This window comes from Peromyscus maniculatus, chromosome 8 (assembly GCF_049852395.1).
Source record: "Peromyscus maniculatus bairdii isolate BWxNUB_F1_BW_parent chromosome 8, HU_Pman_BW_mat_3.1, whole genome shotgun sequence".
Classification (NCBI taxonomy): Eukaryota; Metazoa; Chordata; class Mammalia; order Rodentia; family Cricetidae; genus Peromyscus; species Peromyscus maniculatus.
The window spans coordinates 76,231,689-76,245,199 of NC_134859.1; the positions used below are offsets into that span (position 1 = coordinate 76,231,689).

The 13,511-nt window shown below is 47.5% G+C and overlaps 1 long non-coding RNA gene across 1 annotated transcript; it reads left to right on the plus strand.

Moving 5' to 3' along the window:
• The first annotated feature begins 11,027 nt into the window (after window positions 1-11,027).
• LOC143274487 (uncharacterized) lies at window positions 11,028-13,276 on the plus strand. Its single transcript, XR_013053110.1, has 3 exons — window positions 11,028-11,138; window positions 12,708-12,867; window positions 13,194-13,276. It is a non-coding gene; the product is annotated as an uncharacterized LOC143274487 (long non-coding RNA).
• Window positions 13,277-13,511: the final 235 nt, after the last annotated feature.

The window sequence follows — 13,511 nt, forward strand, 5'->3', positions numbered from 1 at the left end:
AACAAACAGTTGGGTGGACGGATCGTTAGGAGGGTGAATTTGGACTGCTGTCAGAAGGACTTCTTGCTCTGGCTCAGCCCAACCAAGTCAGGAAAAAAAAAATCCTTGTGGAAGCCATTTTCCAATCATCCCACCTGCTCAAATTACATAGCTTCTCTCTGGCGGGTCTGTGGGCAGTCACTCAGCTCGTGGGATCAGGCTATTGAGGAGGAACACTGGGTATCTTTAAAAGTGTGTTCTTACCTCTCTGTCAGCATCTGTCCATATTTTCTCCTTCTCCCTCTAGAAGCCCCACGGCAGGGTGGATAAAAATGGCTGTATCACCTCATCCCTGAGGATGAACTCTCGGTTCCAGAAGGCGCCATGCAAGCTGCCAAGGGAGGGGGAGCAAGCAACAGCCCTATCCAGCTAGGACTCCTGGAAACAACAACAATGACCGACATGGCACCGTAACCCTAAGGGCGCAACCTTGGCACCACATACATGGTGGTAACCAACAGCTCTCTAATTAGACATAAGGCAACGAGAGTGGAAACATCCCAGCAAGGAAACCTAGCCAGCTACCCAGAGCTAGTAACATCACGGATCTTGGAGGAAAATCTATCGCCATCACTTCATTAAACTAGCACAATTTCTAACTGCGTTCTAACCATGAACCACTAGACCCACAGGTAAGTACGAGTCTCACCCCTCACCAAGGGAAACGGTTCTTCTGCAACAAACAGAGACCATTACAGAAAACCACAACTGATCAAACTGCAGAGAACATGAGGCTGTGTGACGACCAGTCCCAGCTAACAGAATCGTGATGTAAATTCCTGTGCCTCATGGCTCAGGGATCAGAGCGGAAGAAGGGGCAGAAGAACTCCAAGAGCCAGAGGAACAGGAAGTGTGCCGTGAGACTGCGTCTCCTAGATATGTCAGAGAGGCTGCATCCGTGAATTCTTACCAACATGGCTGCCTAAGCCAGGTCTGACACCAGTGGACATGGACATTCTAACATGGAAGAGGGGAAAACCCACAGAGCCTGAAACTAGACAAATAACTATGGCACCTAGAGCATGCTGAGACGGGGAGAAAGGGTTTTCCCCAGGGAAGAGCCCTCCGATTGGTTATCCAGTACTGAGTGGTCATCTGTGAGATCACATAGATGCAGGTAACATGATATGGTCTGAGCAGGTTGTGTTTATGTATTTAGGAACCTATATCTATAGCTCTGGGTATGTAGCAACAATTAAAGAAAAAGAGGCCATGAATCTGACAAGGGGTGGTGGTGGTGGTGGTGGTGCGTGGAAGGTGTTGGAGGGAGGAAAGGGGGAAATGATGTAATTATAATATCAGAAAAATAGTTATAAACATTTTTAAAGAATGACTTTGGCATCACCTGGTTGTGAAAACGTTTTGACTTCAATTCTCAGTGTGACTAGGAAACCTTTTGGGCACTTCAGAGTGCCTGTCTCCTGCCTATTTCCCTGGACCACTCTGGGGATGGGGGTGGGTGAGATATAGAGATAACTGGCACTCAGCACACAGCAGGCCCCAGGCTGTCTGAGCCCCCAGAGCCTCACGTCCTCACCTGGAAAGAGGACAGATAAGCCTGAAAGGTGCACAGGAACCCCTGGATACATCATCACCCCTCCAGCCCAAGCCACAGCCCTGTCTCTGGCCTGCTGAGAGCTGTGCCCAGCAGGAGTCCTGGCATCTCTGAGGCTGTTGAAGCCCTTTGAGGTTTGAGTTACGTTTTTTTACTTGGCAGGGTCTAGTTCTCCAATTCAAAGAGAAAAGCTGTCAGAGGGGCAGAGACAGAGAGATGGGAGGATGGGGAGAGGAGGGGGCCAGGCTCCTGCAGCTCCCCGGACTTGGAATGGCTTTGCAAAGAGCAGGCATGGTGCATGCAAATCAGAAACACATGCAGAGGCTACGTTCTCATACACGCAGGCTTCAGAATGAAGGCTCCAAGGCCGTGATGTGCCTTCTTAGGACTGGCCTGCCTTGTACCGGAAAGGAGGGCATGTTGGGTACTAAGCCTGCACCTGTGCCCCATCTTGGGTCAAAAGGGAGAAGATGGGAGCCTTGTCTGGTTCTGGGGTTCTACTTTTGGACTCTGGAAGGTCTTGAGACCTTGCGATACTGTGGATTAAGAGACCAGGGGAGGGCTGGAGAGATGGCTCAGCAGTTAAAGGCTAGGCTCACAACCCAAAATATAAGAGACCAGGGGAACCTCTGCAATGCAGGACACTTAACCAGGCTTGGTGGCTCACACCTATAACTCCAGGACCCAGGAAGTTGAGGCAGAAGGAATTTTGAAAGCAAAAGGCTTTCAAAGGAAAGAGGGAAGAGAAGAGAAAGCTTGAGTGTTTGTGTTAGCACCAGACTATGTCCCCCACTAGCTGCGTGACTTTAGGCATGTTATTTAGGCTCTCTGCACTTGAATCTGCTTCTTTGAAGCACAAGGCTCATGGTCATGATCCACCAGCTTTTGTGCGGATGAAGAAGCCAGCGTTCACACTTCGTTTGATGGGGACTTGTTAAGGTTTCCGATCCTTTTTTTTTTTTTTTTCCTTCCCTGAAAGGAGATAAAAGAGCTGTGCAAAAGAGAGGTAGTACATTAAAAGAAACCTGGGAAATAAAGCCAGAGGCATATGAAGCCAGAGCAGGGTAGGGTGCAGGCAAACATAACTTAGACTCCTGCATGACTATTAAAGCTGGTTTGTAGGCTGGTCTCCCTCACAAGATTTGTGCTGCCTGTTTTTTCGGTTTGTTTGTTTGTTTGTTTGTTTGTTTGTTTGTTTTTTGCAGCCAGCAGGAGACATGGAGAGAGCAGTTTCTTTGCCACAGGTCCCAGTTCCTGTCTCTCTCAGGACTCCTCCTCAGGGTTGTAACAGGAGTAAACATTCAGTGACTCTTTTCGCATGGCATTGTGTGTTCTGCCTTGGTCCTCATGGAAGGTGCTTGGGGAGAGACACGATACACCTGCATAGTAGTCGCTGTCTCTGAGGGACTGCATATCATGTGGGGTGGGTGGGGGGGACTGTGCTTGTCGAAGAAGGCAGCCTGAGTGGTGGTGGCTTCAACCTTTTAGTGTGGCCCATGACTTGTTCATAGCTTTCATAATGGAGACCCGCCATCTGAAACTCTTAGGGGGAGGGGGAGGGGTGGACACCTGTCTGTGGCTCAGAGCTGAAGGCCACGAAGACCAGTTAGGCTACTCTGAGGAAAGCCAGGCTTCCTCCTGGGAAATGCATCCTCAGCTCAGTGACACCTCTCTGGGGCTGTCCCAAGGGAAAACACAGGCAGTGCTCTCTAATAACTTGAACCTCGCTCCCTCCCGCCTTCCTCTCTTTGTCTTTCCTTCCTGGATGAATGAAAGGCAGAATGAATGAAAGTTTCCATTCTGATGGGAAAAACTCACCCCGGTCTTGTAACGAGCTAGAATAATTGATTTGTCAATGAAAACCCGGGGCTGTGGCATTGATGCTTCGTGTCAAAACAGCCCGGCTCACTTTGGTACCCATTCATTGTGGCTGGAGGGAGGCAGCTAGCCGCCGGGAGCTCGGTGAGAAAAGGAGCAAGCTGAGCAGAAAGGTGAAAAGATGTGATTGTGTCGCGGCTCCCCGGTGTGGCATGGCCATGTCCACTTCTGAGTTCACGGCCTAGATCCAAGGCCCTACTATTCTGTCCCTTCTCTTCCTCACAGGGTAGAAACAACGTAACAAATGCTTCATTTCAGCTACTGTGTGAACATGGATATTAATTTAAGCTGGAGCTCTCTCATTCTTTAAGTGTTTAGGGTTTTGGTAGAGGCCTTTATGTTCTTATGATTCGACGGGCAGTGAAAAATGGGATTGAGTGGTTTTAAGTGGCGTCTGCATTGGTCTCTTTCCTATTTCCCTCCCCAAGCCCTGCTCTTATTTCCTCAGTTTCTCACCGTAGTGGATGATGGTAATGAAGTTCTGGATATATATGGATAGAGGAGAGGCCACAGGGAGACAAAGAAAGAAAATGCACTCGAGCATCAGACAGATGTTCAAGTTCTGGCTCCTCTCTCTAAGAGCTGTACAACCCAAGGGAGCATTTAAAGAGCTCTGTCTCCTTGACAGTGAGCTGAGGCTGTGGCACCCATCCTGTGAGCTGGTACAAGGGTCAAAGGAGCTAACACACCTGTGAAGAGAACACTATAATACCATGCACACTCGGCGATGATGCCATTGGCTTAAAAGCATCAACTGCCAAAGCCTGCCTGCAGAACTTTCAGAGTGGGGCTGGTAGTGGCAAAGGTGTCCACCGCCAAGCCTGACAACCTGAGTTCAGTTCTGGGAACCCACCTGGTAGAAGTAGAGAACCAGTCCTTGCACGTTGTCATGCACGGTGGCACGTGTGTGCCCATTTCACTGCGGATAAATAAATGGATGATTAAAAATTAAAAATAAAATCCCCAGTGGAGGGTTGGGTGTCGTAGTGCATGACTTTAATCCCAGTACTCAGGAAGCAGAGGCAGGCAGATCTCTGTGAGTTTGGGGACAACCTGGTCTGCAGAACAAGTTCCAGGACAGCCAGAACTGTTATACAGACAAACCCTGTCTGAAAAAAACACAAAAAACAAAAGACAAAGCCACAGAGGGACTCTTTCTTGTAGAAGGAAGCTTGCTTCTCTCTGGTACCTGGGAGCTCTTTTTTCCCCCCATAAGTTTCTTGCAAACTAGAGAAGACCATGTTTGACGGGGATGGTGGTGGTGATGTTGGGCTGTTTTATTGCTACCAGAAATAGGCCATTGAAGAGAGTAAATCTTGAGCTGTTCCCAAACCACGTGCCAAGATCCGACTCTCCTTCCTCTAGCAACCCAGGGAAGCAGGGGGCAGAATCCCAACTGGGAGACTCACAGGAGTGGGGGGATGTAATCGGATTGTTGAATTACTTTCAAGATATTGGTTAAGCATCTAGTTTGTGTGATGCCAAGTGCTACGGGCAACAAAAGCCTCCATCTTTGAGGCTCTGACTTTTTTTTTTTTTCTTTTTAGAAAGAAGCAAAAAGTTTGAGGAGGTGCATGGAGTATTTTCTTGTACCCCTCTGTTTGCAATGACACAGCCAAATACATGATAAGAGCATGAGTGCATGCAATGATGTCATAAATACATGATGAGAGCGTGAGAGCAAGTGATGATGTCATAAATACACGAGAGCATGTGATGATGTCATAAATACATGATGAGAACATGTGATGATGTCATAAATACATAAGAGCATGAGTGCATATAATGATGTCATAAATACATGCTGAGAGCATGAGATGATGTCATAAATACATGCTGAGAGCATGTAATGATGTCATAAATACATGATGAGAGCATGAGTGCATGCAATGATGTCATAAATACATGATGAGATCATGAGAACATACGATGATGTCATAAGTACATAATGAGAGCATGAGAACATGCGATGGTGTCATAAATGCATGATGAGAGCATGCGATGATGTCATAAATACATGGTGAGAGCATGTGATGATGTCATAAATACATGATGAGAGTATGCGATGATGTCATCGGCCTGAGTGCACTCCTCTCCCATGGCCAATCCCCAATGCTGGAAGCCTCATCTTTGGTTTCCCTGGACTTTAAGCGAGAAGTCTTCCTTCATGTTAGATTGATGCTTCGGGAATGTTGCTTCTTAACAGCCAGGGTCAAGTGAGGCTGAGGGAGTGGCTTTGGCTATGTGCCATTAAGAACGATGGTATCTGCACATTCGTCTGATTCTCACAAATACTAATGAGATGATTTGGATCTAGACGAGTGGTTCTCAACCGTCCTCACACTACCACTCTTTAAGACATCCTCATGTTGTGGTGACCCCCAAACCATAAGATTATTTCTTTTATAATTTATTTATTTATTTTTCTGTGCATTAGTGTTTTGCCTGCATGTATGTCTGTGTGAGGGTGTCAGATCTTGGAGTTACAGACAGTTGTGAGCTGCCATGTGGGTGCTGGGAATTGAACCCGGGTCCTCTGGAAGAGCAGTCAGTGCTCTTTAACCACCGGGCCATCTCTCCAGCCCCCATAAGATTATTTCGTTACTACTTCATAACTGTAATTTTGCTATGACTATGAGTCACAATGCAAATATCTGTGTTTTCCAATGGTCTTCAACCATTGGAAAGGTCCTTCAACCAGAAAGGGGTCTCGACCCAAAGGTTGAGAAATTCTGCTATAGACTGTTTATGAATTCCCCCCCTTCACATGTGGAAACTTAACCTGCAGTGTGCTGGCCTCAGGAGGCAGTGTCTTTGGGAGGTGACTTGGTTATGAGGGTAGAGTGCTTATGAATGGGATTGGTGCTCTTATAGAAGAGATTCTGGCCACTTACTGATGACAATCTCAGGCCATGACGGAAACTGTGGCTTTCTGTGAACCAGGAAGCTGTCCTCACCAAACAGCTGAGCCTGGAACTGTGAGAGATAAATTTCTAGTGTATATAAAGTCTGTGGCGTCCTAGCATAGCAGGGCAGTTTGCCTCCTAGCCAAGTCTACAGATGGGAAACCAGGAATGGGGAAATTGCCAGTCTACCTCTCTAGGGACTCAAGTGTCTTGGGGAAGGCCAAGTGTGGGCCAGGCCCCAGGGAGGACCTGATAACAAGTGGACACCTGGACATAAGGTACCTGGAGGGTACCCTGACCAGCTCCAGGGGAAAGGGAAGGGAATTCCAGCCTGCGTAGGGCTAGGCCTGGTGTACTTCCCCTTGCATCAGCCATCACTATGACAGGGATAGCTCTGATGAGCTTCTGGGGCCAAATCCACATTTCTTGGACCCAAGGAACATTCTTAGAACTTCTGGCAAGCTAATGGCCTTGAAGCGATGCCATGATTCATGCTGGGGAGAGACATATTTCTGTTTTTTGCTTTCTCCATGTTTGTTGAATTTTCACTCCTTTCTTCTTTTGGATCCTCTGGCATTCCATCCCTTTTTTCTTCTCTTCCTTTCTTACACCCATTCTTCTTCCTTTTAGGGTTTTTTCCTTCTTATCTTTTCATGGATTTCAAGGATGGTCTTACACATATGCATATATTTAAATGCATACATGTAGACCTATGCACTTGCTGTGAGATAACTGCATAGCTTATATGTGTAGTCCTTGTACACATGCATATATTATAATGTATAATTATTACATATAACAATGTACACATATACAAATGCGCACATGCATAAATACACATACATATAGTCATATAATACAGTTTAGACAACCATGCACTACTTCTATGACAATGGTCATATAAAATTTTATCTCCTGGTGACATTGCCATCTTAGTTTGGGTAGGTACGCTCTCTGATGCTCACACATGACAGAATTGCCTAGTGACATATTTTCATCATAAACACCAAACACCAAGTCTGTATATAAAATGAGGGTAAATATGCTTCTAGATGTATCTTGTTAAAAATACAGCCACTGGAGAGTCTGGGATGAAGTCTGCTAAGGTCCCCAGTGGGAAACTCAAGTGGACAGGAAATGAGCAGAGGGAATTATAGCCCGCCAGAGGTACAGGCTTGCAGTATTAGAGACCACTTGGGTTAGAATTTTCTTTCTGGTACTAACCCATTGTGTAATGCTGGGGACAAAACATTTCTCTCTCTCTCTCTCTCTCTCTCTCTCTCTCTCTCTCTCTCTCTCTCTCTCTCTCCCCCCCTCTCTCTCTCCTCTCCCCTCCCCTCCCCTCCCATCTGACAACACTTATATGCTTTACCAAAGTCCCCCTGCTGAAAATGAGTCTCTTCCCCAACAAGGACTTGATCCTAATTTGTTGTATGAAACCAGGTTTTTCAGGCTTGAGAAGGTCCCCAGCACCCACAGGTCTCTGCCGTGAGACAGTTCAGGGCCCTCACTGCCTGCCTTTTCCAAAGCGGCTTCCCACCAGAGCATTCAGGTTAGACCATCAGAGGCCAGGCAGGGGTCCTTGGGTAAGACCTGCTTCTCTCTGGAGACTGTCTCCTGAAGATTTAGTGTGATATTTTTTCTCACCCTCAGGAATCTGGCCACACTCCAGGGCCGCCTATCATGAGCAGTCTTGTTTGCTTGCAATTTGCAGAGTCGCAAGGGGTAAAGGACAGGCTTTGACTATTCAGTCTCTCCTGTGGGGGCGGGGGGCTGCCTTAGGCGGGAGGTGTGGACAGTTCTCTTTTTTAGGATCCAGGGCATTCACATACTCCATTCAGGGGAAGTGTGTGTGTGTGTGTGTGTGTGTGTGTGTGTGTGTGTGTGTGTGTGTGTGTGTGTGATAAAGGAACAGTAGTAATTTTGGGGTGGGGTACTGCTTGGTGACAGCACCATTTTCTAGATGTCCTCTGAGTTAATAGGAATCATGCTAATTGGAGGTGTGACTCTCCCCGCTGAGGTTCAGAGAGAAAATCGAACTGTTTGAGCTGCACGTTGCCAGCCTCTGCTCCTAGGTCTGTGGCCTCCAGGGCACAGGTAGGAACACAGAAGGAAGTAATTTTCCTGCGGGCAGCTAGTCACACTTCTGGCGTGGGGACTCTAAGCCCTCTCCTGCCTTCTTGCCGGCCTACCTGAGCAGGGGAATCCGAGGGGCGGATGACAATAGTGGCTGACACCAGAATGTGCCGTCTAGGGTCCTGGAGTTTGAGGGTTTGCTATCTAGGGAAATGCTCATTCGGGATGGGCTCCCCACTCCCCAGAACCAAGAGCTGTGACTATGATTCAGTCCCGGCCAGCAGATCTACCTTCCCAGTGGTCTCTGACTTGGCTCCTTGTCCCAGGAACCTTGCACAGTGGCCACCAAAGAAGGTCTCAGGATACAGGAAGAGGAGAGAATAAAGCAGTGTGGACTTGCAGAGTCTGAAGACACTAGGCTCAGGCTTTGTTTTGCCATCTTCCGGCTGCATGGCTTTGGGAAAACCACGGCACCTTTGAGCCTCAGTCTACCTACCTGTAAAGTGGAGCAAGAGCCCTGTACTTTGGAAGGGCAAACCATTTGGTGTGGCATGAAACCTGGCTCAGGGTAGGAGTGAAGGGGATGCCAGACAACTTTCCTCTGAGGGACAGAAGTGTCCTCTGGAGACCACTGGACGAAGTGAGGCCCTGCTGTCCCCTGGGCCAGCTGTTCAGAGGCAGCTGAAGGGGAAGTGCTTCTCTAGCACTGGTCCTCATTTGGAAAGAAAAGCCAAGATGGAAGGGAAAGGGAGGCCCGGATGCTCTGGGTTGGAAGAGCCTTTGCTATCACCAGAGTGACGTCCAGAGCCCTCCTCATCAGCTACGAGGGTGGGATGAGCTTGCTGCACTGGAGGCTCCCCGCCTGGCTGTCTGGAGTTGAGGGGCAGAGCCTGCTGGGGTTCCAGAGCCAAAGAAACAAAACCCTTCCAACTTCACAAGAGCAGAGAGACGCTTCTCCTGTTTGTTTTTAATCAAGCTCTCCATGCTGACACTTGGGCTCCATTCAACCATTTAAATAGTTCCACTAGCAAATAAACGCTTGGCCAAATATTTGCCCTTATGTGCTTTCAATAGTAAATACCAGCTATATTGCTCACCTCCTTATATCACCCCGACTGGGCCACCCCTGGCTGCTCTGAGGCTGAGTGGCCTTTTTAAAGATGGGTGGGAACTCCTTCCTGACCTCCCACCATGACAGCCCAGAGCAAAGGCCTTCCTCCCTAGTGACAAAGAATCCCCTCCCACCCTGTAAGGGCAGACTAGCACAAGGTTTCTTGTGGGATTTCTGTGGACATACAGCAGGTCCCTGGGTCTTGGAAATAGATGCCTGTCCTCTGTCCTTCTCAGCCCTGCGCCCGTCTTCCCTGCATTCAACAGTTTCTCTGTGGTTACCAGGGCACTTTGGAGGGAAGGGCCAGAGCTCACAGCTGCCTCATATCCCAGTGGACTTTAGGGACAGCTGGAGATTGGGAGACTCAGAGAGGGAGAGGGTGAAAGAATGTTTCGGTTTTCATGAGTACAAGGGGGTCCTTGGGACCTTATGCTACACACAGTACGAAGAAGAAATCAACATACCTTCACACATGCACACACATGAACAGAACCTCTTTGCACACAGCAGCATGGCGGTGGTGATCAGCCTTTGGCTGCAAGCATGAAATCCTGACGAGTCACCTTAAGATCTGAAAAGAGGGTCCCTCGGAAGAACTAAAAGGCAGCCTGTGCTCCCTGGCTTCCTATCTCACTATGTGACCCTTCCCTCTGTCCCCTCCACTCCAGGTTCTTACTTCTGCCTCAAGGCCCGAACCAGACACCAAATCCATGTGCTTGGCCCAATTTTGAACTTGCAGCCCTTAAAACACCAAACTAAACAAACCCATTTTCTACACAAAGTTAAAACACAGCAGGGAATACTCATACGTGAAAAGGTTGATGACCTGGGTTTGTAAAAGAGAAAGCCAGGCTAAAGTGTTGGGAGGTAGCAGTCGCGGGTTCTGCTCAGGGGCCTTACTCATGTGAGGCCGAGGGGAGGAACACCCTCTTACCTGCTTTAATCTTGGACACTCTGCTCCTGAATGGAGTTCTAAGGTGGGGAGAATTAGCCTTGACGCAGTAAATTCAATTACTGTGGCTGGTGTGTTCTGACAAAATTCTCACCCTACTGACAGGAGAAGGCAGGGCCCCTTGGTGAACAGTTTCGGGGTGCTTGGTACTGTTGTTTCTCTATGACTCCCTGGCACACACAGACCATTACATTTGTAAGATGTTAGAAGGATGAGGTTTTTTTCTGACTATAACAGTGTTTCTCAACTTGTGGGTCTTGACCCCTTTGGGAGGGTAGGGTGGGGTGGTCAAAGGACCTTTTCACAGGGGTCACCTGAGACCCCTGGAAAACACAGATATTTACATTATGATTCATAACAGTAGCAAAATTAGAGTTATGAAGTAGTGACAAAAGTGATTTTATGGTTGGGGGTCACCACAACTTGAGAAACTGTATTGAAGGATGGTGTCATCGGAAAGGTTGGGGACCACTGGGCTATAAAATACTGTTGCATCTGCCTCTCTCACCAGGGCCAAGTCCCTTACTCAACTGCATCCTTCCTTGACAACCACTGGGAGGATCAACTGTTAACTGTTTCTAAGGAGAGTGTGGTCATATAACCAGGATGCTACCAGCAAAAGTAAGTGGAATGGGTGCTGTATGCTCCACCCCAACAGGCTCTAACACCTCCATCATCAATAGAGCAACCAGGCTACTCTCCTGCTTCATCCCCTTCCTCCTTATCTCATTCTAGCTGCGATATACTGACCCCCAATTCTTTTCTTAGCAAAGGAACAACAGACAAATGCATTTATATCTCTGTTCACACATCGTAAATCTCCCCTTCTAAGACCAAGTGCACTCGATAGTCTATGCTCACTGGTATTTTCATTGGCTGCTAGACCAATGATCCGTACATTCATGTCAGTCTGGAAAGCAGACCCCAAACTTAGCCAAAACTTTTGCCAGCTATGCCAAGGACTTATCCTCAAACCTGCCCTGCTGTGTACAGGTTTGTGGGGGATCTACTTCAAAAGTGAGGATGTCTTCAAAGGGGAGTCTTGATGGAAGTCTCTCTTCAAATAGTACCAAGGTCAAAGAATCAGAAAATTCAAAGGCATTCTGTTGATTTTGCTTGTTGAAGGTTGGCATCTGGAATCTCTTAGGAGAATCTTATTCCATTGTGCTATCTTCTGCTATATTCTTAGTCTGGCTGAACTGTAATATCAAGGGCTTCTACCAACCTATAAGCCATGAAAAGTAAAGGCAGAACTGCTCGGAGATGACCAGTGCATATCGATGGAGAAATGGAGTGGTGTATAAAACATTTTGATAAGAGACTCAGGAAGGAAAAGACTCATTTCTGGTACAGTTAGTCTGTGCTAGGCAATCACACTTGCATTGTTTCCCTGAGTCTTTCCAGTAAGCCTCTGAGGCAATCACATTTTGTAAATGACTTGCGTGCATGCTGCATTTATTCATAGAGAATGGGTATGAGCAAGCCTGGAGCTCAAGATCAGGCTTTCTACCCCTGCTCCAGAGAACATTCCACCCCACTTATGCCCTTTTACTTGCTCTCTCATTATCATGCATCTTTAGTGTGTATGTGTGTGTGTGGGGGAGCGGGGGTTAATTTGATTCTGTCCAAGCTTGTATTATAATTGCTTGACATATCACCTCACGAAGGCACAAGTGGCTGGTCTACCATGGCTGATCTTTCCCTGTGCTGTATGCACACACACAGGTGCATGTAAGCATGGTCAAACAAGAGATGAGCACGCATGTTACTGACGTTCTCTGCCAGTTGCTGGAGGGGCATCGGAGGCAGACACACCTGGATGGAAAGTCATCCTAACCATGTGACAATTGTGCAATCAGGAAGAGTCATTTGACCTTTTATCTCAGTTCATCTGTGCATGGGACCAAAACATCTCCTTGAGTGGCTGTGAGCTGGGCAAACACACAGGCACATTGACCAGTCCAGTTCCTTATCTGCCTGTTATCTTTACACCTCTCTTTCTTTCCTAATAGAATCCTCAGGATGTTCAGGTAACAATAAGTCTTGCAGTGTAGCAGTCTCTTGATAATTAAGCATGGTTTCATAAGCCATTCTAGAAAGTCACTAGGTAAATGTTCTAGACCAGGGTTTTTAAAAGTGCAGTAACAGCTGACATCAACATGTCTGCCTTTCCTTTCCTTTACCATTTAGGTGAAATGCTAGAAGGCAGAGGCTCATTCTAGTGGCCATGAGCTCAAGAGGCACGTGCTGGAAATAGAACAAGACAAAGAGGCCTTGGTCTCTGCTGTATTTTGGGTGCTGAATGTCCCTAGAAGGACCATGTGTTGTTGAAGGCTTAGCTTCCAGGATGGTAAGAGTTGGTAGAACCTCTAAGGTGGGGCCTGATGAGAGGTCCTTAGATCATTGGGGGTGCACCTTCCATGGGGATGGTGGGATGCCAGCTTTTTAATTTTTTTTTTTTTTTTTTTTTTTACTTCGTTGCCAGAGAGTGAGCGGTAAGCTGTGTCCTGATGGCCTTCCTCGCCACAGGCCCTGAAGCACAGAGTCAGTTGATTCTAAACCAAGAGCCCAATAACTTCTTCCACTGAACATGGTGACCTCAGGCATTTGTTAGAGGGTTGGAAAAAGGACTAGTTGAAATTATTCATTGAAAACATTCACAATACCATCCCACAGGATCTGTAACTCAACTCAAGACCCCCTCTAGCTGAAAAAGACCACCTCCTAGGAGTGGCCATTTCCCTGGGCAGTGGAAGGGCATTAGAAGTGACATGTGGCCGGGCGGTGGTGGCGCACGCCTTTAATCCCAGCACTTGGGAGGCAGAGCCAGGCGGATCTCTGTGAGTTCGAGGCCAGCCTGGGCTACCAAGTGAGTTCCAGGAAAGGCGCAAAGCTACACAGAGAAACCCTGTCTCGAAAAACCAAAAAAAAAAAAAAAAAAAGAAGTGACATGTGATCTGCTTGGGAAGAAGTCTTGGGAAGAGAGGAGGAAGA